At 39.9% G+C, this 27,515-nt stretch overlaps 1 protein-coding gene across 1 annotated transcript in view; it reads left to right on the top strand.

The window, feature by feature from the left end:
• The first annotated feature begins 1,996 nt into the window (after positions 1-1,996).
• The window catches only part of LOC132399121 (NEDD4-like E3 ubiquitin-protein ligase WWP1), a 152,128-nt gene continuing 126,609 nt past the window's right edge, over positions 1,997-27,515 (top strand). The window contains exon 1 of the mRNA XM_059979121.1: positions 1,997-2,181. The gene's annotated coding sequence lies outside the window, so the exon portion shown is untranslated. The remainder of the gene's footprint in view (positions 2,182-27,515) is intronic.

Raw genomic sequence — 27,515 nt, 5'->3', positions numbered from 1 at the left:
CTGCATTTCACAGCGTTTATTTGTTCCCTAACCAAACTTTAGCAAGCTTTTGATATCCTGTTCTAATTGATACCTTTGTCCTTTATTTAGTAATAAAATGTTTTGGTCAATAACAATCAACTTGAAAGATACTATATAAATACCATTTGTTGTGGTATGAAGACAGCCTAATATTTATCATAGATTTCTGAGATCCTTCATTCTTAAAGAGAAAACTGTATTGTGCTTCCTGCAAGAAACTAATAAGACCATAAGACACAGTAGTACAATTAAGCCATTTGGCATATCGCGTCTGCTCCATGATTCAATCATGGCTGATCCTTTTTCTCCCCCTCCTCAGCCCCACTCCCCATAACGTTTGATGCTATGTCCAATGAAGCTCACTCTTAAATACACCCAATGACTTGGCCTCCACACCTGGCTGTGGTAATATATTCCACAAGTTCACCACCCTCTGGCTAAAGAAATTTCTCCACTTCTCTGTTTTAAATGATTGTCCCTCTATCCTGAGGCCGTGCCCACTTGTCCTACACTCCCCTGCCATGGGAAACATCCTTTTCACATCTACCATATCCAGGTCTTTCAACATTCCAAAGGTTTCAATGAGATCCCCCCCCCCCACCATCCTTCTGAATTCCAGTGAGACAGACTCAGAGCCATCACACATTCCTCATATGATAACCCTTTCATTCCCAGAATTATCCTTGTGAACCTCCTCTGAACACTCTCCAGTGCCACAACTTTTCTTGGATAAGGAGCCCAAAACCATTCACAATACTCAAGGTGAGGCTGCATTAGTGCTTTACAAAGCCTTAGCATCACATCCCTGCTCTTGTATTCTAGACCTCTTGAAATGAATGTTAACATTGCAGTTGCTTTCTTCACTGACCACTCAACCTGCAAGTTAACCTTTAAGTTATTCAGCACAAGGATTCCCAAGACCCTTTGCATCTCAGGTTTTTGAATTTTCTCCCCATTTAGAAAATAGTCTGCAAATTTAATTCTTCTACTAAGGTACGTACATTACTATGCACTTTCCAACATTGTACTTCATTTGCCATTTTCTTAGTCTTTCTGCAGTGTACCTGCTTTCTCAATTCTATCTGCCCCTCCACCAATCTTCATATCATTTGCAAACTTGTCAACAAAGCCACCTATTCCATCATCTAAATCATTGATATACAGCGTAAAAAGAAGTGGTCCCAACACTGAACCCTGTAGAACACCACTAGTCCCTGGCAGCCAACTGGAAAAGGATTCTTTTATTCCTACTCTGTCTGCCACCAATCATCAAATGCTCCAACCATGCCAGTAACTTTCTGTGATACGGTCCTGTAAAACTAAGGCCTTCTGAAAGTCCAAATAGTATTGCTCTAGTAAAGGTTCAGAGAAAAGGAATGTTTACAGAAAAGAATTGTGAAGAGCAAGTTATATCACCCGTCCTAAATTCCATCACTTTAACTCCTCCCCAAAAGCCCATCAGCTAAACCGCAAGTTGCCAGCATTAGTCAGAAAGTCGAGCTTTTTTTTCAACGCGGTCTTTATCAAAGGACTGTAATACTTCATCCGACATTGCACGCACACCTTTTGAAGCAGTTAACTTGTTTCAACTCCATTCGGGATCATCACGGATTGCTTTCATTGTTCCCTTAAATCCTAAAACCGCACAGCTGCAGGCGTCTTGAAACCGCTGTCAATGAAGGGGAAAAAAGCTGAAGGACTCCTTGTTGAATTGATATAACAGGTTTATCACCTTCCATCCCAGATCCCATATTGTTACCAGTTCCAGATAGCATTTACGCAATGTGTCCACATTTCAGCATCCTTACTCAATGGATGTTTAACTTATCAAAAACCAGGTTTTTCTTATGGTACAGGTTGCAACAAAGATAAATCTCCCTTCAGGATATTTGTCTGCAACTAAACCTGGCATCTTGAGGAGGGTTAGCGGAGCCGCCGGCAGGCGCGCCCCCACGGCTCCCGGCGATGAGCGCCGAGTCCGACGGGGAGAGGAGGGTGTGGGCGCGCGCGTGAGCGAGTGAGCGAGCGCGAGGGCGCGCACGCGGTGTCGGTGCCGGCAATGGGAGTCGGAGAACGGGGCTACACGGAGGAGTGGCGAATCGGAGAGTAGGGAGCCGGAACGGCAGCGCCCGGGAGGAGGAGGAGGAGGCCTTAGATTCGGTGAGACGCACGGGCCTGGCGGGGGGGTGGGGGTGGAGACCGTCGCCGTGGTTGATGTGGGGAGGGGGGCGCTGTCTGTCGCTTGTTCGGGCCGAGAACAGGATTCGGTCAGTTATTACCCGAGCCCCGGGCTGTCAACAGGGAGGAGGCCGGTTATGTGCGCTCTTTAAAAATATCGATGAGTGCCCGTCCGGGCCTATGACACCATCTGAGGGTGCGAGGGCATGCGGCCGAGCTTCGGGCCAGAGTGCAGAGGCGGGTAGACACTCACCCCCTGCTCTTCTGCTCTCGTACCGGGGGTAACAAGCAAACGTTTACCCCTTCCCCCAACCGGCGTTTCGCCGAGCCAAACAAAGATCAGTTTAGAGCTCGCTCAGTCCGGATTGTGCAAAAACAAAACAAATAGATCGATGTTATTATTAAAACTTAGTGTCAAATGAGGGGGCAATTGCAGTATGATTTCTCTCTGGCACTGGGTTTTCATGGCCGTTGGTCGGATCCTAAGGGTTGTTCCTCGCTTATCCAGTTCTTAGATGCAAGGAAACTGAACCTGCCTAGATTTGTACCACGATGGAGGGTATCCCTGTGCCAGAACGGGGAGGGTCAGGAAAGGTGGACTTGTTTGTACTGCAGTTCTAACTGTATACTGCTCGCCTGGCAATCAGTGTCCATGACCATGACGAAGCAACAGCAGTACGTCTTGTTCTTGTGGATGAGTGTTTTTGATCAGAAGCTGAGTCAACCTGCGTAATTTGAGAGAGAAGACATTTTGCAACTTTTGCCCGTTTTTGAACGTTTTATGTAATTATTTCCTTTTTAATTTTTTTTCTAACTTCTGTTGACTGTAACTGTGTCCTTCCCCACATGTATGCAAACTCCCAAATCGGAGAATTCCTGGATTCTTCTGCCACTGCTGTCGGAAATAAAACATTGCAGCATCTCTTTCGCGGGGCTTTTGTAGGCCCAGCGTTGTCTTAGAGAGAAAAAAACAGCTGATGCGCGGTTTTAGTTTTGGTAATTACAAAGTTACTGACGGATTTTTATTCTTCCTATTTGAAAAGGAATATCTTAGTTGTTGTGCTGTTTCTGCCGGGATAAATTATTTTTGATATATTACTGAATTCTTATGGATTTACCTTTTCAGAACTATTATGCTTCACTAAATTTAAGTAGCATGGAAATTAAACGTAAATTCTACAAGAGTGAGTTGTTGTGGGCACAGTTCCACATCTTCCAGTGTTAATATTAGTATACACGAGGCTTTGTTTCCGTGTTTTGATTATTACATATGAGGCTATCATTTACCAGAAGTCCAATTGCCCAAAGTACTTTTTGAATTTCGCAAGACATTGTTTTTGAAGACTGTCTACTAGACTAATTAATGTGAATGGCATTTAAAAAAAAGATTCTTTAATTTCAAAAGACTGATCCTTCTCAAATCTGCAATGCATGTCTTAAAATATATTACCCATTAAAAGCTTAAACCAGCTGGCCTTTTATTTTAATTTGCAGACATTTTCTGTATCTCCTGAAGCTATTAACTTTGTGGTACAGAATACTATTTTTTTTTTGACCAGAGTGCATTAGGATTGCAGCTTGTTCAATTATTGCACAACAGAGTTAATTTGCTGCTAATTCACACTAAATTACATTTATGATCATCCTCAGGTCATTTACTTCTGAGTTGGTAAAAGGTTGAGAATAATTAAATAAGACACAAAATTGCTATTTTTGCATGTACTTATCTTGATTAAAAGTAAGGTTAAATGTGACAGGGTATGTAATAATGATTAAGTTAAGGATGTTATTACTTTAAAGATTGTATTATTTTGCTAACTGTTCTCAGGGTTGTATTAATGTTGAGAGAAATTTCCATAGATGCCTTCTGTGGGGAGCCCATATATAACCATATAACAATTACAACATGGAAACAGGCCATCTCGGCCCTTCTAGTCCATGCCGAACGCTTACTCTCACCTAATCCTACTGACCCACACTCAGCCTATAACCCTCCATTGCTTTCCTGTCAATATACCTATCCAATTTTGCTTTAAATGACAATACTGAACCTGCCTGTACCACTTCTACTGGAAGCTCATTCCACACAGCTACCACTCTCTGAGTAAAGAACTTCCCCCTCATGTAACCCTTAAACTTTTGCCCCCTAAGTCTCAACTCATGTCCTCTTGTTTGAATCTCCCCTACTCTCAATGGAAAAAGCCTATCCACGTCAACTCTATCCCCCTCATAATTTTAAATACCTCTATCAAGTCCCCCCACAACCTTCTACGCTACAAAGAATAAAGACCAAACTTGTACAATCTTTCCCTGTAACTTAGGTGCTGAAACCCAGGTAACATTCTAGTAAACCTTCTCTGTATTCTCTCTATTTTGTTGACATCTTTCCTATAATTCGGTGACCAGAACTGTACACAATACTCCAAATTCGGCCTTACCAATGCCTTGTACAATTTTAACATTACATTCCAACTCCTATACTCAATGCTCTGATTTATAAAGGCCAACATATCAAAAGCTTTCTTCACCACCCTATCGACATGAGATTCCACCTTCAGGGAACTATGCACCATTATTTCTAGAACACTCTGTTCTACTGCATTCTTCAATGCCCTACCATTTACCATGTATGTCCTATTTGGATTATTCCTACCAAAATGTAGCACCTCATACTTCTTCAGCATTAAACTCCATCTGCCATCGCTCAGCCAACTCTTCTAACTGGCCTAAATCTCTCTGCAAACTTTGAAAATCTACTTCATTATCCACAGTGCCACCTACCTTAGTATCATCTGCATACCTACTAATCCAATTTACCACCCCATCATCCAGATCATTAATGTATATGACAAACAACATTGGACCCAGTACAGATCCCTGAGGCACACCACTAGTCACCGGCCTCCAACATGACAAACTAGAAATAAGGGAGTATGCATTTCGTTTTGCACTTCATTCTCTTGTGTACCTGTCTTTGGTTATTCGAAACTCACTAGTGATAAGGATGAGATAGCAAAGATACAAAGTCAAAGCAACTAGACCAGGGGTCAGCAACCTTTACAACTGAAAGAGCCACTTGGACCCGTTTCCCACAGAAAAGAAAACACTGGGAGCCGCAAAACCCGTTTGACATTTAAAATGAAATAACACTGCATACAACGTTTTGTTTTGCCTTTATGCTATGTATAAACAAACTATAATGTGTTGCATTTATGAAATTGATGAACTCCTGCAGAGAAAACGAAATTACATTTCTGCATGCAACAAAAACATTTTGAACTCCGAAAAAAAGACGTTGGGTTGAAGGTTACTTTTAAGTAAAATACTCAACGTCTATTTGAGTCCTTCTTGTATTTATGAAAAACGCCAAACTTAAATTTGCCGCCAGCAGCAAACCAAAAATAACTTCAGCCAGCTGTCAACCTGAAAAATAAAAGGACTATTTCACTGAACAATGAAAACATATGAATATACGTAAAATAATACGCAATTAAAATATTTATCATACTTGTTCAGGTTGACTCACACCTGACAATGCAGTCGTATTCAGTAGGGATGGATCGATGCTTAGGGGAGTGACCGGGAAGGATAATGTGTTTTTTTCCTCTCTGAACTCACAGAAGCGTTTCCCAAACGATGTTTGCATTGCGATGATTGCAGAATGTAAATACTCCGAATTTATCATGTCGTGACATTGTTTGAACTCTCTCAAATTGGGGAAGTGAGACAATGTGCCTTTCTGTAAATCTCTGGCAAGCAACGTCAACTTGCGCTCGAATGCCAAAACATCCTCCAACATGTGCAGGGCTGTACGTCCTTACCCCGTTGAAGAGCTGTGTTCAGCGTGTTCAGGTGCCCTGTCATGTCTACCATGAAGTGTAGCTTTTCCAGCCACTCTGGCTGTTCCAGCTCAGGAAAGCTGAGCCCTTTGCTGCCCAGGGAAGTTTTCACTTCTTCCAGACGCGCGACAAAGCGTTTCAGCACCTCCCCTCTGGACAGCCAGCGATAAAAACACGTTGTAGCGGTTGCTACACGCAGTCAGTAAACTGCAGTCAAAGATAGCTTTATTCGAACTAAACAGCCTTGCTTTTAAGCCTCCCTCAACCCGCCCCCCATGGGCGCGGATGCTGCAAAAGACACGTACTCACAAACCCCCGTAGGCTATCTCCCTTAGCCTGAACGCTGGCTAATTGTGAGCCGGTTCGGATGTGTCAGGAAATGGGTCGCCGCAACGTCTTATTTAGATTGTACAAGATCACCATAATCTTCAAATTTAGATTTACATTTCAAAAACTAACAAACTAACATAAAATACATTTTAATTAAATACTGACCATGTAGCGGTGTGCTACACGCAGCGCTAAAATTACGACACGGAGTCGGTAACTGCAGTCGAAGGAAAAAACTTTATTCGAAATCTTCAGCCTCACTTTTAAGCCTCCCTCAACCTGCCCCCCCCCCCCCCAATGGCGCAGAGGCTCCAAAGCTCTGTGCTCGCAAACCCCCGTAGGCTATCTTATTGTGAGTCGGTTCGGATGTGCTAGGAAAAGGGTCGCCACAACCAATTATTTCCCAAAGCAACAGGGAGCCGCAGCATTGCTGGGGAAACAGAAATAAGTACAGTGAGTTGAGTATTGGACCCTAAGGAGAAAATGTACTGTCCTAACTGGGGGAACAATAATATGTAATGGTAGGCTAGTCCCCAATTGTGTTTAGTGGAACTTTGAGAGGCTATGATAAAATGTGGATCTGGACACGTGTTTGAGAACATGATGTTTTCCAGATGAGTACTAATATTGAGAAAGACAATGGCTGTATGTAAAAACATCAGGCAACCTTGTCCATCAAAGTAATTGTTGACACTTGTGTGCTCCTGACACTCCACCTTGATTCTCCATAGGACAAAGAAAGATACATTTAATGCAATTGTGTAAAAGTTGCCAAACCACTGCATTCAGTTGCATTGGAAATCAGGATTGCTGACAGCCGTAGACTGTTTTGTTGCAAGAAGAGACATTTATATTTAGAAATGTAGTAGGCTGCCATTGGTGAGGACACAAGAAAACAGGGGCAGCAGTAGGCCATCTGGCTTCTTAAGCTTGCCCTGTCATTCAGTATAATTATTGCTGATCAATTCTGGCCTCATCTCCGGTTCTTTGCCACTTTCTCTTTGACCTGAATTTTCTCAATTTGAAACACCTCAAGTTCTTATGATATACTTTGATGCCCTGAGAAAATGAAGAATCTGATCCTTTATAATGGACAGATGGCAAGACTACTAATTATGGTGACTGTCTATACTTAACAAAAACTGCCCTAGCAGGGAAGAGATTAGTTGAAAATGACTGGGAAAAAATATTGGTTACAACCAGGTTTAAGCAGGCTTCTAAGGATTCATATATTCATATACACACAAGAGGACAAAGGGGATAGGTTGGGGTTTATGTATATGTGAATCCTTAAAAGCCTGTGAAAGTGCATGTAAAGAGCAAAGCAGATGTGTCAAAACTAGTACAAAGTGATTGGGCAGTACTCAATACCTGATACTCAAGGTGGACAAAACTAAAGTACTTATTTGAGTCGATGAAAAAGAGCAATGGGTAGTGAAATAGATAATAGAGACAATGGGGCAAACCCAAAAATTGTTACCAGGGTAATTCTGCTGAGTTTTTTTACAGAGAAAAAATATGTTAAGCTATTGAGGGATGATGGGATCATAGATCTGGCTTAAGGATCAACAAAATACTGATGATCTATCTGAGAAATTTCTTGGAAGTGAATCTTGTAAACATAATTCAACACCAACTATGTGTTGAAACTGGTTTGCAATGCTTATGAATATATTATTTAAGCTGTGGATTGTGTACTTGAGAAGGTGAGAGGCCTATTGTGCTCCTTATCTCAAAGTGAAATAAGATGCATGCAAATCTAAAGAGAGACTATGGTGATCTGGAGTTACAAAGTTCTACAAACTTCGTGCTCAAAAGACTCTTTATTGACCACAGATCTCTGCTATACTGGGTCTAAAATGGCTGAATGGCAGATGAGGAGTTGGGCCGTATTACCATGTCAGCGTGACTATGATATTGAATAAAGAACATGAAGACCAGTGCTTTGTCAAATCTGCTTGATGAAGAGGCTATAATGAGGGTAGAGAACAAATTTTGTGTGGGGAAGGACCACGGTGTAGGATTCTTCTATGGAGAGAGGGGAGCTTGGTGGGATTGGAGGAAGCCCTCAATTATTGTGATAGTTAGGAAACAACTCCAGAATGTCACATAAGTGGCAGCAGGGATATTAATGTGTATGTGTATGGATGTAAAAGAATGGTATGGAATGTATTGACTATGTAAAGAATGAAAGGATATTGGAACAATTTATTCTAGTAAATAGTCTTTTATTATGAATAAAGTTTATTTTGTATATAAAAAACAAAGTTAGTGTTGTACAGATTTCAGACAATATTTCTATTAAAATAGACCTTTGCAAACCAAAACTTTATTTTAAAACAGGTATATGAATACACACTCATTGAATGGATAGATCCAGACACAGGTCTGTCAAAAGACAGGAAGTATCTTACAGTGTGAATGAATACTAATCAGTGTTGTATAAACTGCTGACAAAGGACTGTGAACTTGGAAAAATGTCAGGAGATGGCAGTGAAAGAATTCCATGTATGGCGCTTGGGTATTGTAAGAAGGAAAAGAATGGCCAGAGAATTTGTCTATTGACTTGGTATTTCCAGATACAAAAGCTTAACTAGTAGGTGTACAGAATGTTAAGATTGTCTTGACAGACACTTCCACACTAAAGTCCTGCTTTAGGGGGATGTATTCAAGATTTTAAACAGATTCATATCCAAAATTATGGAGTGGACCAGTTTTTGGAATTATTTGACAGCTGTTCAGACTGGCTGGAAGTCACACGTGTGAGCAACACACACAGAATACTGGAGGAACTCAGCAGGCCAGGCAGCATCTGTGGAAAAGATGTACAGTTGACCCTTTGAGCTGAAAACCTTTGGCAGGACTGGAGAAAAAAATCGAGGAGTAGATTTGAAAGGTGGGGGGAGGGGAGAAAGAAACACAAAGTGATAGGTGAAACTTGGAGGGGAAGGGATAAAGCAAAGAGCTAAGAAGTTGATTGGTGAAAGAGACAGAAGGCCATGGAAGAAAGGGGTGGGGAGGAGAGCACCAGAGGGAGGCGGTGGGTGGCAAGGAGATCAGAATCAAGTTTATTATCACTGGAATCTGATGTGAAATTTGTTAACTTAGTAGCAGTGGTTCAATGCAATACATAATATGGAAGAAAAAATAAAATAATAATAAAATCTTATTCAGTATACTTTATAATATGAGAGTGGGACAAGGGTAAATGATGAAGGGGGAGGGGTGGAGACATTACTGGAATTTTGGGAAATCAATATTCATACCATCAGGTTGGATGCTACCCAAACAGAATGTAAGATGTTGTTCCTCCAACCCAAATGTGACCTTACCCTGGCAGTGGAGGATGCAATGGATGGACATATCCGAATGGGAATAGGAAGTGGAATTAAAATGGATGGCCACCTGGTCACACGTGTCAGCCCATGCATCACTTTAATTAAGAATTAACATCCATTTCTGCCAAGCAGTGTCTCTGTGAAGTTGAATCAGGCTGTAATCTATTGTTCGGATCCTTTCAGTTTGAACAGTTTATTAAAACTAGTGGAACAAAACTTCCTATCAGTTTTCTCACCAGCTGTTTTCCATTGGAGAAGGGGGAAGGCAAGTTTGCATGGTGAAAAAGGGTGTGGATGGTCAAACAAGATAACCGTTGGACATTGCAACATTATATCTGAGTAATAAAATCACAACCCACACAAAAATTTACCAAAATGTTACTGAATTGACGCCTCAGAACAAGATTGAGACTTGCCCAACTCAATTTGGAGGATAAGGTAGAGGAGGGGAAATGAAAGCTCTCGGTGTTGTATCATGAGATACAAGGGAAATAGAATTCAACAAGATTAGTAAATCTTGTTGAGAGGGTAGTGTGGAGATTTGTGGGACTAGGAATTATCCATGAAAGTTGGCTAAAGGCTTCACAAAATCTTGTTTCCCACTTAATCCCAACACTGCGTTTTGGGAATTCACAGAGAATACAGTTGCAAGAAAAAATTGTGATAGATATACAGCTATATAAGACCTTAGTTAGACCCACTCGGCGTACTGTGTTCAGTTCTGGTCACCTCACTACAGGAAAATACATGGATGCTATAGAGAGAATGCAAAGATTTACAAGGATGTTGCCTGGATTGGACAGCATGCCTTATGAGAAAAGGTTGAGTGAACTTGGCCTTTACTCCTTGGAGCGATGGGAGGTGAGAGGTGACCTGATAGAGGTGTATAAGATGATGACAGGCATTGATCATGTGAATAGTCAGAGGCTTTTTCCCAGGGCTGAAATGGCTAACGTGAGGGGTCATAGTTTTAAGGTGCTTGGAAGTATCTGCAGAGGGGACGTTGGGGCTAAGTTTTTCACACAGAGAGTGGTGGAATGCACAGCCAGCGACAGTGGTAGGGGCAGATACAATAGGGTCTTTTAAGAGACTTCAATAGGTACATGGAGCTTAGAAAAATAGAGGGCAAATTCTAGGCAGTTTCTAGAGTAGGTTACATGGTTGGAACAACATTGGGCCGAAGGGCCTATACTGTGCTGTAGATTTCTATGTTTCAATGTTTTCTATGTTTCTAATTACCTGGTCTTCTGCATTAATTATTCAAGATATGGTCTGATCTTCATCTAAGTCACAATAATAGAAAAACAAAAAAATTGTTTTTAATACAAATGAAATATAACTAACAAATAGGCAAATAATTTTTACGCAATTATAAAATAATTGCATATTATAAAATAGATTTTGTTATTGATTATTATTTATAAAACAGTTGTAAAGAGTTAAATAGCCAGTAAATAGTTAGGACTGTTATCGTTTTACTAAGAAAGGGTAGGGAAGATAAATTTCACTGTACATTAATCAAGCAGAAACTTTTAAGAACGAAAAGAAACACTGAAAATTTGAAACACAATGTAGAAAATCTCAGTAATGAGAATGTATAGATAAATATTTTTGGTGTGTTGGTAGATTCATAATTTTTATGAATTTTGATGCTAAAGGATTGGGAACAATTTATAATGGGGATCATGATGAGGAAGTTGGAGAGCAAGTCACCTGGTTCTGCTGTTTCTCTTTGTGTTCAACTTGAGTGTTGCAAGCAGATCAGTTGCTTGGTCAGAGATTGTGCAAAACTTTGGACAACATAGGAAGAAATTCATAAATACAACATAGAGGTGATTATGCTTATATATGTGCAGCTTCTGTTGTGTTACGGGCAAGTATGACAGTGCAATAGGAAGACTGAATACTGTTGACATATAAAAGTAGTAGTTGGAATATTTTTGATGCAAGTTTTTACTTTATATAGTAGTTGTATATTGCAAACCCCATTTCCAGAAAAGTTGGGATATTGTCCAAAATGCAATAAAAACAAAAATCTGTGATGTTAATTCACGTGAACCTTTATTTAACTGACAAAAGTACAAAGAAAAGATTTTCAATAGTTTTACTGACCAACTTAATTGTATTTTGTAAATATACACAAATTTAGAATTTGATGGCTGCAACACACTCAACAAAAGTTGGGACAGAGTTAAAATAAGATCGAAAAGTGCACAGAATATTCAAGTAACACCGGTTTGCAAGACTCCACATTAAGCAGGCTAATTGGTAGCAGGTGAGGTATCATGACTGGGTATAAAAGTAGCATCCATCAAGGGCTCAATCTTTGCAAGCAAGGATGGGTCGTGGCTCACCCCTTTGTGCCAAAATTCGTGAGAGAATTGTTAGTCAGTTCAAAAGGAACATTTCCCAACGCAAGATTGCAGAGAATTTAGGTCTTTCAACATCTACAGTACATAATATTGTGAAAAAACTCGGAGAATTGAGAGACATCTCAGTGCATAAAGGGCAAGGTCAGAAACCACTGTTGAATGTGTATGATCTTTGAGCCCTCAGGCGGCACTGCCTAAGAACCCTCATGCTACTGTGACAATTATAGCCACTTGGGCTCGGGAGTACTTCGGAAAGCCATTGTCACTTAACACAGTAACAATGTAACTTGAAACTGTATTATGCAAGGAGGAAGCCACACATCAACTCTGCAGAAATGCCGGCGAGTTCTCTGGGCCCGAGCTCATCTCAGATGGACCGAAAGACTGTGGTACCGTGTGCTGTGGTCAGATGAGTCCACATTTCAGCTAGTTTTCAGAAAAAACGGGCACTGAGTTCTCTGTGCCAAAGATGAAAACGACCATCCTAATTGTTATCAGCAAAAGGTGCAAAAGCCAGCATCTGTGATGGTATGGGGGTGCATCAGTGCCCACGGCATGGGTGAGTTGCATGTATGTGAAGGTACATGTGTTATTCATTTTTGAAGGTAATAGTTGATCATCATAAATACATTTTGAAAAAATAAATCGCTGGCTACATCAGAAAGATAGACACATTCAACTACACAAGAGATAACTGGAATATCTATACTGAGCTAATTCAGAAGTAATAGTCAATGAGAAGCAAGTGCCAGTTTTGCTGAGTGAATTAGGTTTAAAGATATATCGTTTGCTTAGAAGTTTAACTACTCTAACCAAACCAGCTGGAATGTGCTTTGCTGATATTGTGAAAGTAATGCAGGAACATTTAGAACTGAAACTATTATTGTTTGCAAAATGATGCAGGTTTCATAAAAAGAATCAAAAGGAAGGGACGACAATTTCTGCATACACTGCTGAATTGAAGAGATTGTTGCAAGGTTGCCAGTTCAGTGATGGGCTTATTGATGAACTATGAGATTGTTTAGTTTGTGGAATCTTACAAGAATGCATTCAAAAATGGCTCCTGACTGAAGAACAACTCACATTTAAAAGAACAGTTTAAATAACCATATCAGTGGAACCAGCAAACAGGGATGCAATTGAGTTGCAGTCAGGAGTGAAAGTGAGTGTGAACAAAATTTCAACAAACAAATAATGTTACCATTGTGGCAGGGCTCATGTACATCAGACCAATGCAGGTTTGAAGGTGAAACTTGCAGAAAATGCAACAAAGTAGGACACATACAAGGACTATGTCAGGTAAACAAAAACACAGTGAAAACAAAAAGATAAAAAGTCAAATTGTAGTTTCAAACAAAGCATTAATCTGCATGCTATTGAAAAATCTGATAATGATGAGAGTGACACAGAGGTGAGTGGCCTTGAGATCTCCAATGTGAAAACTAACAAAGGGCAAGCAATATAGCTTACACCAAAACTGAATGGCAAATTAATTAAAATGGAATTGGGCACTGGTTCAACTGTTTGAGTCATTCCACAAAATGTGTTTGAATGGCATTTCAAAGATACTATACTGAAGCCTACAGATACCCAATTATGAATTTATAATGGATAAGAGATAACTCCTGTGGGAATGCCATTTGTAGCAGTGAAATAAAACAACCAACAAGCCACATTGAGCTTGTATGTTGTAAAAACAGGAAGGCCAGCATTGTGGGGCTGTGATTGGCTGAGACAACTACAACTTAATTGGAGATCCATCCACTATTGGCATGCCACATTCATTACAATACAGTTAACTGAAAGTGAATTAAGAAAGATACTAAATGATACATCGGCAGTGTTCAAGAATGGCATTGGAAAAATCAAAACGTATCAAGGGTGAAATGGTGTAAATTGAAAATGCCACACTCAGGTTTTGCAAGGCCTATCTGGTTCCTTATACCATTCGTGATATAGTAACCTTTGAGCTAGATCATATGGAGGCTGAAGGAATTCTTTTCAAGGTATAGTGGAGCCCATGGGAAACACCAGGAGTTCCAGTAGTCAAAGCAAATGAGTCTGTCAGAATCTGTGGTAATTTTAATGTCATTATTAACCCAGTACTTGAAAGTAGATCGATACTTTCTGCCTAGGATAGTGGATATCTGTGCAAGCCTTTCTGGAGAAAAACACTTTGTGAAGTAGACTTAGCTGAGGCCTACCTACAGATGGAGATGGGAGAAGAGTTCAAAGTGTTTCTCATCATAAACTTTCATAAAGGGCTTTATTGCTCTAATAGGCTTATTTTTGGAATAGCATCTGCACCTGTACTCTAGCAGAAAGCTATGGACAAGGTGCTGAAAACACTCAGTGTTACCAGGATGACATCATTGTTACTGATAAGGGTACGAGGAACCTCTCCAAAATCTCAAGGCACAATTAAAACCATGAGAAGATTATGGGCTGAGAGCATAGTACAGAGTGTGAATTACATAGGTTTACATATATGTGCTGAGAAAATTCAAGCCATGGTGGATACCCCAAGGCCAAAAGATGTGTCACAAATGAAGTCCTTTTTTGCATTTGTTAATTGCTACAGCAGGTTCCTGCCAAACCTGACTACTGCGCTCCACCCCTTGAACTCATTACTAGAGGTTGGGAAGAAATGGCAATGGACAAAGCAATGTGAGGTGGTTTTCCAAAAGGTAAAGGTAGTGGTGATATCAGATATTGTACTGACATGACCTACATCATTCAGTGAAGCTTCCATGTGATGCCTCACTTAATGGGATAGATGCAGTCATGTGATGGAAATTAACGCCTCATGGGTTTTGTATCATGTTCCCTTGCCGCTATAGACTATTACCGCTGCAGAGAAAAATTTTGCACAGAGGGGCCTTGAGTGTGGTTTAGGGTCTAAAACTTTTCACACAGTACGTCTATGGGAATGTGTTTACCTTCATTAGTAATCATCAACCACTAGTGTCCATTTTCTATTCCCAGAAAGGTGTTTCACTAACAGCAGCAGCATGAATGCAGATTTGGGCTCTGTTTCTTAGAGAACATATCTACAGTGGCACGCAAAAGTTTGGGCAGCTCTGTTCAAAATTTCTGTTACTGTGAATAGTTAAGTGAGTAAAAGATGAACGGATCTCCAAAAGTCATAAAGTTAAAGATGGAGCATTCTTTTAAACATTTCAAGCAAAGTTAGCGTTTTGTTTTGTACAATTTTAGAGTGAAAAAAAGGAAAGGAGCACTATGCAAAAGTTTGGGCAGCCCAAGAGATTTGAGCTCTCAGATAACTTTTACCAAGGTCTCAGACCTTAATTAGCTTGTTGGGGCTATGGCTTGTTCACTGTCATTATTAGGAAAGGCCAGATGATGCAAATTTCAAAGCTTTATAAATATCTTAACTCCTCAAACCTTGTCCCAACCATCAGCAGCTATGGGCTCCTCTAAGCAGCTGCCCAGCCCTCTGAAAATTAATATAAATGATGCCCACAAAGCAGGAGAAGGCTATAAGAAGACAGCAAAGCGTTTTCAGTTAGCCGTTTACTTAGTCTGTAATGTAATTAAGAAATGGAAGTTAACAGGAACGGTGGAGGTGAAGAAGACCAAGAAAACTTTCCGAGAGAACTGCTCATAGGATTTCTAGAAAGGCAAATCAAAACCCCCGTTTGAATGCAGAAGACCTTCAGGAAGATTTAGCAGACTCTGGAGTGGTGGTGCACTGTTCTGCTGTGCAGCGACACCTGCACAAATATGACCTTCATGGAAGAGTCATCAGAAGAAAACCTTTCCTGTGTCCTCACCACAAAATTCAGCGTCAGAAGTTTGCAAGGGAACATCTAAACTTGCCTGATGCATTTTGGAACCAAGTCCTGTGGACTGATGAAGTTAAAATAGAACTTTTTGGCTGCAACGAGCAAAGGTATGTTTGGAGAAAAAAGGGTGCAGAATTTCATGAAAAGAACGCCTCTCCAACTGTTAAGCACAGGGGTAGATCGATCATGCTTTGGGCTTGTGTTGCAGCCAGTGGCACGGGGGAACATTTCACTGTTAGAGGGAAGAATTAATTCAATTAAATACCAGCAAATTCTAGAAGCAAACATCACACAGTCTGTAAAAAAAAAAGTTGAAGATGAAAAGAAGATGGCTTCTACAACAAGGTAATGATCCTAATCACACCTCAAAATCCACAATGGACTACCTCAAGAGGCGGAAGCTGAAGGTTTTGCCATGGCCCTCACAGTTCCCTGACCTAAACATCTTTGAAAATCTGTGGATAGACCTTAAAAGAACAATGCATGCAAGACGGTCGAAGAATCTCACAGAAGAATGGGCGAGAATCCCCAAAACAAGAATTGAAAGACTTAGCTGGCTACAGAAAGCCTTTACTAGCTGTGATACTTGCCAAAGGGGGTGTTTCTAAGTACTGACCATGCAGGGTGCCCAAACTTTTGCTTCGGGCCCTTTTCCTTTTTTGTTTTTTTGAAACTGTAAAAGATGGAAATAAAAAAGTAATCTTGCTTAAAATATTAAAAAAAATGTGTCATCTTTAACTTTATATACCAGCAAATCGGGTTATCTTTTACTCACTTAGCTATTCACGGTAACAGAAAAATTGACCAGGGGTGCCCAAACTTTTGCATGTCACTGTACAAAATCAAATTGAAGAGGACAGCTAATCATGGAAATACTAATGGATTATCCAGTTTATCCTGGGATAAAGAAGTACCTGAAAAAATTACAGAAGTGGTTATTTCTCTTGACCTATTCTTCCTAATGTAAATTGAAAGTCTCCCTATTATAGCAAAGATGATTCCAGAAAGTATCCCACATAGTTTCAGGTCTACATGGCCATGCAAAATGGCTGGAATGTGCAATAGAAACTCCAGTTTCCCGATTTTTACTAGTGCTGGGATGAACTTGCCCTTTCTGACAGTGGTTCCCATATGTGGGGATTGAGAGTTGTTCTGCCATCCAAGCTGAGAGCTAAAGTATTGAGGAGCTACATGCTGGACATGGTTAAAATGAAAGCATTGGCTCGAAGCTTTGATAATCTGTGATAGATTAGCAGATCAAGTAGCTTGCCGTGTACTGTTCAGGATGCCAACTCATCCAAAAGTATTCCAATCTGTCAGTATTATGGAAAGGTCTTAGGAACATGTAAAAAAAATCTATAAAACGAAGATGCTTCAAAAATAATGAAATGATCCTAAATTTCAAAAAATAACTATAAAGAAGATTAAACAGTAAAAACTAAATCAAATCAAAATTTATTGTGATATCCTTTGCCTTTAAAACTGCATCAGTTTTCTGTGGTACAGTTGTACAGTTTAAAAAAATACAGGTTGGTAGGTTGTTCCAAGTATCTTGGAGAACAGGCACAGTTCTTCTCCAGACTTTGGCTGTTTTGCTTGTTCTGTCTTTCCAGGTAATTACAGGCAGCCTTGATGATGTTGAGATCAGGGCTTTGTGGAGGCTATACTATCTGTTGGTATGGCTTTGTTCTTGTCCTTGGTTATGCTTCAGGTAATTCTTTTTCACCTTGGCCATGTATTTGAGGTAATTGTCCTGCTGCAAGATGAATTAGTTGCCTCTCTGATGGTTTTGCTTGATGAATGTGAATTTGATTGTTCTTTTCAGCATTGAGGATTCCATTAATTCTGACCAGACCTCCAACTCCATTTGCAGTAATGCATCCCCAAACCTCCGCTGTGCTTCTCTGTTGGCTGCAGACACTCATTCATGTAGCACTCTCCAGACTTCTATGGACAAACCGCCTCCTGTTTGAGCAAAAAATCTCGTATTTTAACCCATCAGTCCAGGGAACTTGCTGCCATTATTTTGCATCCCAGCCCTTGTGTTTCTCTGCATAGCTGAGTCTCTTGGCTCTGTTTCCTCTTTGGAGGAGTGGCTTGAAGACAACTTCTGACAAGAGTTCTGTGGACTGTAGAGGTGTGTACTTGGGTTCCAGTGGTTTCTGTGAGTTCAGAGCTGACTTCCGATTTAGAAGCGATGTATCCTTTATCTGCTGCAGACAGTTCCTCTGGCCAGCGACTAGGTTTATGGTCCTCAACTTTGTCTATTCCTTTGTGTTTCTTCAGAAGAGCTTGGACAGGACATCTTGTAACTCCTGTGTGCTGCGAAATTTCTGCTTGGGAGAGATCTTGCTGATGCAGGATGATCATCTTGTGTCTTATTCCTGTGCTCACTCTTGCTACGGTGTAAAAATTGATGATTTGAAGTTTAAACTGTTGCATCTGCCAGCTACTTACCTTGTAGTTTGATTGCCTTTTGCCCAGTTTGATTTCTTCTGCACCCATTTCTGTTTTGGTTAATCAGTTTAGTTCATTCAGCTCATTATGTCATCAATCATTAGTATCCGTTTGTTATTGTTTAATGTTACATTTGGCTATATACCTGCAAAGTAATCAAGTTTCTATTTGAAAAGTGGTCTATTACTTAATGTTATTTTCTTTAAATACAAAGAAAAGTTCGCTAACAATTTTTTGGAAAATGAATGATTGGAAATAAAAAATTTGCTTCTTTCTACTGACACACGAATGCAGAAGATATATCTGAGTTGAGTTGCATTCTATACTGAGTTGGAGTTTATAGCTAAGCAGGGAGGAATGTAATGTATTTAATATTTCAGTAATATTTGAGTAATATAGATTATATGTAAAAGCACATGAGTGGCAAATGTCGTCACACCTCTATGCACGTCTCACTAAAGTAAAAACTGAACTAAGAGTGGATATCTTATTCCCGGCACTAGCTTTTCTTTAAATTAGTTTTATGTTTTGAAGTTTCAAAATTATATTTAGTGCAGTGTTTGTGACTAATACTTACTTTTAAGGAATTGGCAGTAATACAAAAAATATCCTGGAGCACTTTTTAAAAAAATTTATTATTAGAAATTGGTCTCCTGTTAGAAATGGGCATCATAGCGTGGTTCATTTACAGTGCTTTCCAATTGATCTTTAACATTTTTTTATTTTTTTGCTGTTAATATTTTCCCAGTCCTTAGATAAGGCTTTGATATTGGAAGGAACGGTGTTGAAGATTCATGTTAAAAATAAAAATAATAAACAAGCATTCTGTAAATAAAAAAATCCATGATTGTTGTACCCAATAAGTCAATAAGTTCAACAATATGATTAAATTTGCATACAAAAAACTTAATGAGCATTGTAAAATTGATATTTTATTATCATTATAAATTTTGGTAATGCAAACACTGCATGTTGCAGTGAAATCTCTATTTTGCATAGTGATTTGTATTTCCTTGTGTATATGTTTAGTGGTTTGGAGTGGGTGATTTTTATCTTGAAGTACTCAAAACAAATACTGGAATCACCTGGTCCCTGAGAATCAATCCTAGAGACAAGAACTGATACTGTCAATTGTATGCTTGGAAATGGAAATGTTTTGATTTGCAGTCGATAGTATAAACAGGATATAAGTGACAAAGGTAAAATGTAACTGACAAATGTGATAAATGGAGTATTTCACTTCTCCAGACTCTAAAGAATGCAGATTTCATTGCTCTAGGCTTCAGTAAAAGGAGCATCTAATTATACTGAGATTAATTTTATTTTGTTGACACAGAATTTTATAATGGAAAAAGTGCATTCATTAAGAACTTTTAATATTTTTAGCTCTGTGATTTCCTGGTCATTTTTCTATATTTAGTTAGCTAGGATATGCTTAATGTTATAATTTCACATATGTTGTGGTGAGTACAGCAAGACACATGCCTGAGGTAACGTGTGGTATAGTACAAGGTGAGTACCCCTTATCCGGAAACCTCTGAAATCAGAATTTTTTTTAAGCACTGATATAATGACACAAATGGAAAATTCCACAAGGTGCTGTAAAGGTTCCCAAGTGACAATCAGGTCTCTGCGCATTACAGACAGTTCTGAGAAGTGACCTGGCATATGTGATGAATGGAAATGAGTGAAGAATAGAAAAATACTGCATAATATGGAAAAGGGAAGACCTCGATAGTGTATTGAAAGAGTGATCTTATTGGCAACGGAGTGAACATATGCTGCTTAATGGTATGCTGATCATGAAATAAATATAGATCTTTCACAATGGATTGAAAATTGAAGGTAATCATGGATATTCAGCAGGCTGGTTGCAGACATTTTAAGAAGAGCTACGGCGTTAAATTTTTAAAGATTTTGATAGTGTCTGCTGATCACAAAGCAGCAGAGAAATTCATTGAGGAGTTTGCCAAGATTGTCACTGATGAAAAGCTAACACGCTGAATGACTGCATCAGTACATACAGTATGTGTGATGAACACATGTAAGACAAAGACTGCTTGCCGGTAGTGCATAAATTCAGAGTCATCAATGACGACAATCCCAAGCTATCTCATTATATATTCCAAAATCTGAAAGCTGAAACACTTCTGGCCCCAAGGATTTTGAATAAGGGGTACCAACCTGTACAATGTCTGGTATCGACTTTGTAGGCCATGACTACTATATTCCTGCATTATACATGTAATTGATTTGAATAGAGTGGGTTGCTAATATAAAACAAAAGTTGAGGATTATTTAAAAATTCATATTGATGTTTTAGTATTTAAAAGTTGATCATGGTTCTGAATGATAATATTTTTTAAAATATATGTTTCTGTTGAATAGAGACACTTTGAAACAATGGATGGCTCCTTAAAACATCACAGTCTTTCAGTAATCCATCAGAATAGTCCTTGGGGCAGAGCTTTCATTTCCCAAATGATTTCAGTAGTTTCCAGTTTATCTTTCAGAATAGCTGCAGCAACAGTGCTTCAAGATGTGAGGCAGAAGGCCACAGAATAGGCTAATCAGAGCAGAGTGCCTGCATAGGTTTCTCTCACTGGAGGTCTTCCCCAGGTTATGGCACATTTCTGTTCCTGAGGACTGTTCTTAGCCTGAACAGTTCATGAGTTTGAAAAGTAAAATGAGTTCTCACATGGCAGAAGATGCCTTTGGAGATGATTTGTCCCAGAGGAATAATAATCTAGAGAAGCAGTGTGCAAACGTGGATTCTTTATGGGTTTGATGTGACAACATTCAAGCAAAAAGCTGGAACAGCCCAGCAGCAGCCATCAAAGCCATCCTCTGATTTCCCAAACACTCACCGTACGTGCAGTCTGTATAGAATTTGAGCATTCATAAGCTGGGAAGGATGTGCACCCACTTGAGTACAGATGCTTTATTTCACCAAGAGGAGGTATGATAGCATAGTAGATAGCACAATGCTTTACAGTACCAGAGACCTAGGTTGATTTCTCACTGCTGTCTATAAGGAATTTATACGTTTTCTCCTTGACCGCAGGGGGTTCTTCTGGATGCTCTGCTTTCCTCCCACAATCCAAAGATGTTCTGGTTGGAAGGTTAATTGGACATTATAAATGTCACATGATCAGGCTGTGGTGAAGCCAGGGGTTGCTGGGCAGCATAGCTCAGAGATGGAAAGGCCTATTCCATGCTCTATCTCAATAAATAACCAAACAAGCTAGATATCTTTACATCCTTATAGCACCTTTCTCAACCACTAGATGTCAAACACTTCAGAATAGTGAAGAACTGTTGAGGAACCTTTGATTGGAAAGAAACAACTTAATGCTTAGAATTAGGGACCCTTTCTGAATCTGAATAAGAATCAGGTTTATTATCACGTACTTATGTCATAAAACAGCAGCAGTGCAGTGCAAAAAAAATGCTATATATTATAATGAGACACACATACACATATATAAATATATGTGTGTGTATTATATATAAATATATGTGTGTGTATTATATATAATATATAATACACTACTGTGCAAAAGCGTCGGGCAAATATGTACAGCTAGGCTGCCTCAGCCTTATGCACAGCACTCTGTAGTCAATGTGGAGCAGAGAGCGAGTTTGTAAAGCTGCGGGAGCAAAGGATTTTAGGATTTTGGGAATGGTGAGGGTGGTGAGCTGCAGGATGGTTGTGGGACAAGCAACAGGAGTGCTGGGGTGGGTGGAGATTGTCATCCATGCAGACAGTCATCCATGCAGACACACCCAGTCCTCAAGACAAGGTAATTTTATTCCAAACGTTTGGTTTATTAATCATTGCAGATGGCTCTCTGGTGCTTCCCGCTCTCTCCTCTCTGCCTTCCCCTTTTGCCAACCATGATACACCTCTCCCTGCCCTCTTTCCACTCTCAGTCCACAACTGAGACCCATATCAGCGTCAGGGTTCTCATCATTCATAGATGTAATGATTTTTTTTGTGTGGCAACAGTATAGTGAATACATAAAATTACTACAGCACTATGCAAAAGTTTTACACACCCTAATTCTTTCTTTTCTGTGTGTGTATGAGTAACAATTGTGAAGTAGTATATTCATAGGTTAATTGTCAATTCAGAAATTTAAAAGTGAGGGGGAGGAGGAAGAAGGTGTCTCTAAAATGTTGAGTGTGCATTTTCAAGCTTTTGTACCTTCTCTTTGACAAAAGTAATGAGAAGAGGGCATGTCCTGTGTGGTGGAGATCCTTAATGATGGACTTTCTGAGAACCTGAAGAAATAGTGGAGGGGTTACAATTTTCTGAAGAGATGGAGGAAGCTGTAAGATGAAAATTGTCTTCAGCACTTCGTTTTTGTTTCAAATTCTATGGTCTACAGTACATTTTGTTTTCCAAGAACAAACAACCTCTGTATTACAGGTGGTGGATAGGTTAGGTTTGGGTGTGTTGTGTTCCTAGCAAATAGATTATATTGCGATTTTCTGTAACACAAAGTGACACCAACACTGCCCAAGTCAAAGAATGTGTGTTTGAAAAAAAGATTGCTTATATGATTATTTTCTTGATATAGATTCCACAAAATTGAATCTTATTCTGTATCTTAATTTTTGGGTCATGATTTGTGAATTCTATAAGGGCAAATTTGCAGTTCTCATAGTGTAGATGTTCCATTATGACCAAAAGCAGGTGTTACTTGTGCTGTTAAGATATAGCCTTGACTGCAACACGACTAATATGGTAACAAAATTACATACAGTGGGCACATAAACAGCAAGGTAATGATGACTCAATAATTTGTGTTTGGTGCAGACTATTGTGCTGTCAGTGAAGTTTTTTGTTGATAAATTAAAATTTTCTTTTGTAGACTGTCTATTCTGATGCCTCAAGACAACTTAACTACATTTGAAAATCCTCAAAAGTCAAGGAACTAATTTGGAGGCTGCCAGTTTGGAGCTTCCAAATTAGCTCCTTTAATTTGATCCTAATATACATGGTACCAGAAAGTCTGGGGGAGTTGATGTACATGTCAGAGAGAATAGTTTACAGAAGAATAAGTGGAACAGTTCGTATTGCTTTGAGAGCTCTATAGGCTGAATGGTTATCTCTTACAGTGTCATTAGAAAATATGAAAATATAAGAGTAAGAGATGAAAAGAGCTCTTTATTATATATTCTCACATTGACCACTATGGCCCTGTTGTGTTACTTTAATTTCTTCTCAAAGATAATATATGATACTTTATGTATTCCATAAATCCTACCTTTTTAAGAACTGAATGTATATAGAGGTTTCCCATATACTCCTTAACCCTGACGGAACTTCTGCGGAAGCTCCAGAAAATTGATAGTAGAAGTCCACAAGTTACAAGGAAGTTGAGAGTCTTTGCTGAAGAATGCATTTTGTATATAAAATGGAGAACTGTTTGCCCTTTAACTATTATCATGAAATATTTCATGCTCAGTTGCATAAATAGGCAGATTAATATTCAGACCTTCAAAGAGCATCAGTTACTTGGCACTGTTAATAACAATGCTTTGTACATGTCTTATACAGACAGACTATGATTACAGTCTCTGTCTGGTTTCGTGTAGTTATGATGCCATGTGCATCATATTTTAAACAGTCTTTACTCACTTCTGTTGGCATAGTGGCATAGCTGGTAGAACTGCTGCCTCACACCTCTAGCAACTGCAACCTCCAGTGCTCTTTCTGTAGAATTTGCATTTTCTCCCTGTGACCATATACATACAAATGCTAGAGGAACTCAGCAGGTCAGGCAGCATCTATAGAGGGGAGTAAGCAGTCGATGTTTCAGGTCCCGATCCTTCATCAGGACTGGAAAAGAAGGGGAAGATGCCACAATAGGAAGGTTGGGGCGCGGGGACAGAGTACAAGAAGTACAAGCTGGCAGGTGAGAAGTGAAATCAATTAATGGAGTAGGTGGGGGAGGGAAATGAAGTGAGAAGCTGGGAGGTGAATGGTTGAAGAGGTAAAAGGCTGAAGAAGAAGAAGGAATCTGATAGGAGAGAAGAGTGGATCATGGGAGAAAAGGAAGGATGAGGAGCACCAGGAGGTGAGAGGCAGGTGAAGAGAAGGAAGGGGATATAAGAGGGAAGCCAAAATGAAGAAAGAAAAAAAAACAAGGGGAAAAGGGAGCAAATTGTTGAAAGTTCGAGAAATCAATGTTTATGCCATCAAATTGGACACTACTGAAGTGAAATATGAGGTATTGTAGAAGAGACCATTGACTGACATATGTGAATGGGAAGTAGAATTAAAATAGGTGGCTACCTGAAAACCCTGCCTTCTGTGATGGAAGAAACAAAGGTGCTAGAGGAAGCGGTCCCCCAATCTACATTTGCACTGGGAGCACCAGATACTGTAGATGACCTTGACAGACCAGTAAGTGAAGTGTTGCTGCACCTGGAAGAACTGTTTTGAACCTTGAATGGTGATGAGGGAGATGTGTGGGCAGGTGTAGCACTTATCTCGCTTGCAGGGATAAGGGGCCAGGTGGGAGATCAGTATGGAGGGATGAATGGACAAAGGAGTCATGTAAAGAGCAAGCCCTGTGGAAAGTGAGAGTGGGGGGAGGGGTTCGGAAAAGAGGTTTTCTTTTGGGTGATCAAATCACAAATGAGAAAATCTATAGGTTCTGTAGATTTCAGAGAAACGAAAAGGGGGAGCTGGAGGAGCACTGGGGGGAGGTGATGGGCAGGCAAGGAAATAACATAAGAGTGGGAAAAGAGGATGGGAAATGGTGAAAGGGGGGTGGGACACATTAATGGAAGTTTGAGAAATCTATATTCATGCCATCAGATTGGAGGCTACGCAAATGGAAAAATGGTGGTGTCCCTCCAACCTAAGTGTGGCCTTAGCACGACCAGAGGCCGTGGATGGACATATTGGAATGAGAAGTGGAATTAAAATGAGTAGTCACTGGGGGATCCCGCTTGTTTTGGTGGAAGGAGCATAGAGCGGTCTCCCTGCCCTTTTTTCTTTCTTCCATGACCTGTCTCTTTCACCAATCAACTTCCTAGTTCTTTGCTTCATCCCTCCTCCTCCAAGTTTCACCTGTTGCATGGTGTTTCTCTCTCCCCTCCCCCGCATCTTTCAAATCTACTCCTCGGCTTTTATTCTCTGGTCTTGCTGAAGGGTTTCGTCCTGAAATGTCAACTATGCTTTTTTTCCGTAGATGCTGCCTGGCTTGCTGAGTTCCTCCAGCATTTTGTGTGCGTTGTTCTTTTGGCTTAGTTTTCCCCCCACCTGTTAAAAGTATCACTGGTTTACTGTAAACAGGAGAAAATCTGCAGATGCTGGAATCCAAAGCAACACACAGAATGCTGGAGGAACTCAGCATGTCAGGCAGTATCTTTGGAAACGAATAAGCAGTCAACATTTCGGCCCAAGACCCTTCTTCAGGTTTATTATTGTCACATGTAAAAAGATACAGTGAAAAATCTTTGATTTGCATGCCATCCATGTATATAATTTCAAAGCATAAGTAGATTCAGGTAGTTTTTATAAAAAAGGAAAGGCAACAACAGAATGCAGAATATAGAATTACAGTTACAGATAGATGCTTTATTGATCCCAAAGGAAATTACAGTGTCACTGTAGCATTACAAGTGCACAGATATACAAATATTAGAAGAGAAATAAGAAAGAATTTTTAAAAAATAAGTTACTTCAAACAGTCTAACAGGAGGAGGGTCATCATTTCCCTGGCTATAGGTTGACTCATTATAGACTCATTAGGCCGAGGGTAAGAATGACCTCATAAAACGCTCTTTGGAGCAGCACAGTTATCTTAGTCTCTTACTAAAAGTGCTCCTCCGTTCAGCCAAGGTGGCATGCAGAGGATGAGAAACGTTGTCCAGAATTGCCTGCATTTCCATAGGGTCCTTTGATCTGTCATAGTCTCCAGTGTATCCAGTTTGAATCCTATAACAGAGCCTCCCTAATCAGTTTATTGAGCCTGTTGGCATTACCCATGTTCATGTCATAGCCCCAGCACACCACTGCATAGAAAATCATACTGGCGACAACAGACTGTTAGAACATGTGAAGGAGTGGCCTCCATACTCCAAAGGACCTCAGTCTCCTCAATTAGTAGAGCCTCTGTGTTGGTTCACCATTCAACTCCTGTCATCCACCTGCACCCTCAGGTACTTATAGGTCCTCATCATATCTACATCCTCACCATCAATAGTAACAGGGAGCAATATAGGCTTAGTCTTCCGAAAGTGCATCACCATCTCCTTTGTCTTACAGAGGAAGTGCATATGCAAAATTTGTGATGAGGTGGATTGTTGGATCTAGTTTTCATCTTTATCATATAAGAGGTCCATTCAGCAGTTGTGACAAGAGCCTTTCACTGCTCTGTTTGGTCAATTTATACGCCAGTCCAGATAGACTGAAAAGATAGTGTGTTGGGATCTGGGACGAGAGCCAATTTTGTTCATTCTCAGAGGTTGGAACTCCTCTCTCTGAGGCACTAAGACTGTGAAGACTGCCCTGGCTGCTGTGCTCCATGCCTGCTAATATGATGAACTGATAAGTGAGGCTATCGGCCTACTCCAGCCTGCTCCAGGATTTGGATCAGAGGACTTAATTTTGGTTTGGAATATTGTTGTTCGCTTCAGTTGTTTACATGATTTGTGTTTTTTTTTTTCATTCTCTTGCACATTGGGTGTTTTTTTTTCTTTAATTGGGTTCTTTCTTGCTTTGTGGTTACCTGTAAGCAAGCAAGTCTCAAGGTTGTATAATGTATACATTCTTTGATAATAGATGCATTTGAATTTTGATTCTTGACCATATGGCACAGATGTATTAATCTGCCTAGTCTCATCGACCTACACCAGGTTACAGCCCTCCATACCCCTCACATCCACATGCCTATCCAAATTTCTCTTAATGTTGCAATCAAATCCACAGCCACTACTTCACTGGCAGCTCATTTCACACTCTTGCAACCCTCTGTGAAGAACTTCCCCTCATGTTCTCCTTAAACATTTCACTTTTCACCCTTAACCCATGACCTCTAGTTCTCATCTCACCAAATCTCAGTGGAAAATGCCTATTTGCATTTACCCTATCTATACCATTCCTAGTTCTGTATACTTCTGTCAAATCACCCCTCACTCTTCTACACTCTAGG

This window comes from Hypanus sabinus, chromosome 1, assembly GCF_030144855.1.
Source record: "Hypanus sabinus isolate sHypSab1 chromosome 1, sHypSab1.hap1, whole genome shotgun sequence".
NCBI lineage: Eukaryota > Metazoa > Chordata > Chondrichthyes > Myliobatiformes > Dasyatidae > Hypanus > Hypanus sabinus.
The sequence above is the reverse complement of the archived record's forward strand: the minus strand, read 5'-3'. Positions and strand labels throughout refer to the sequence as shown.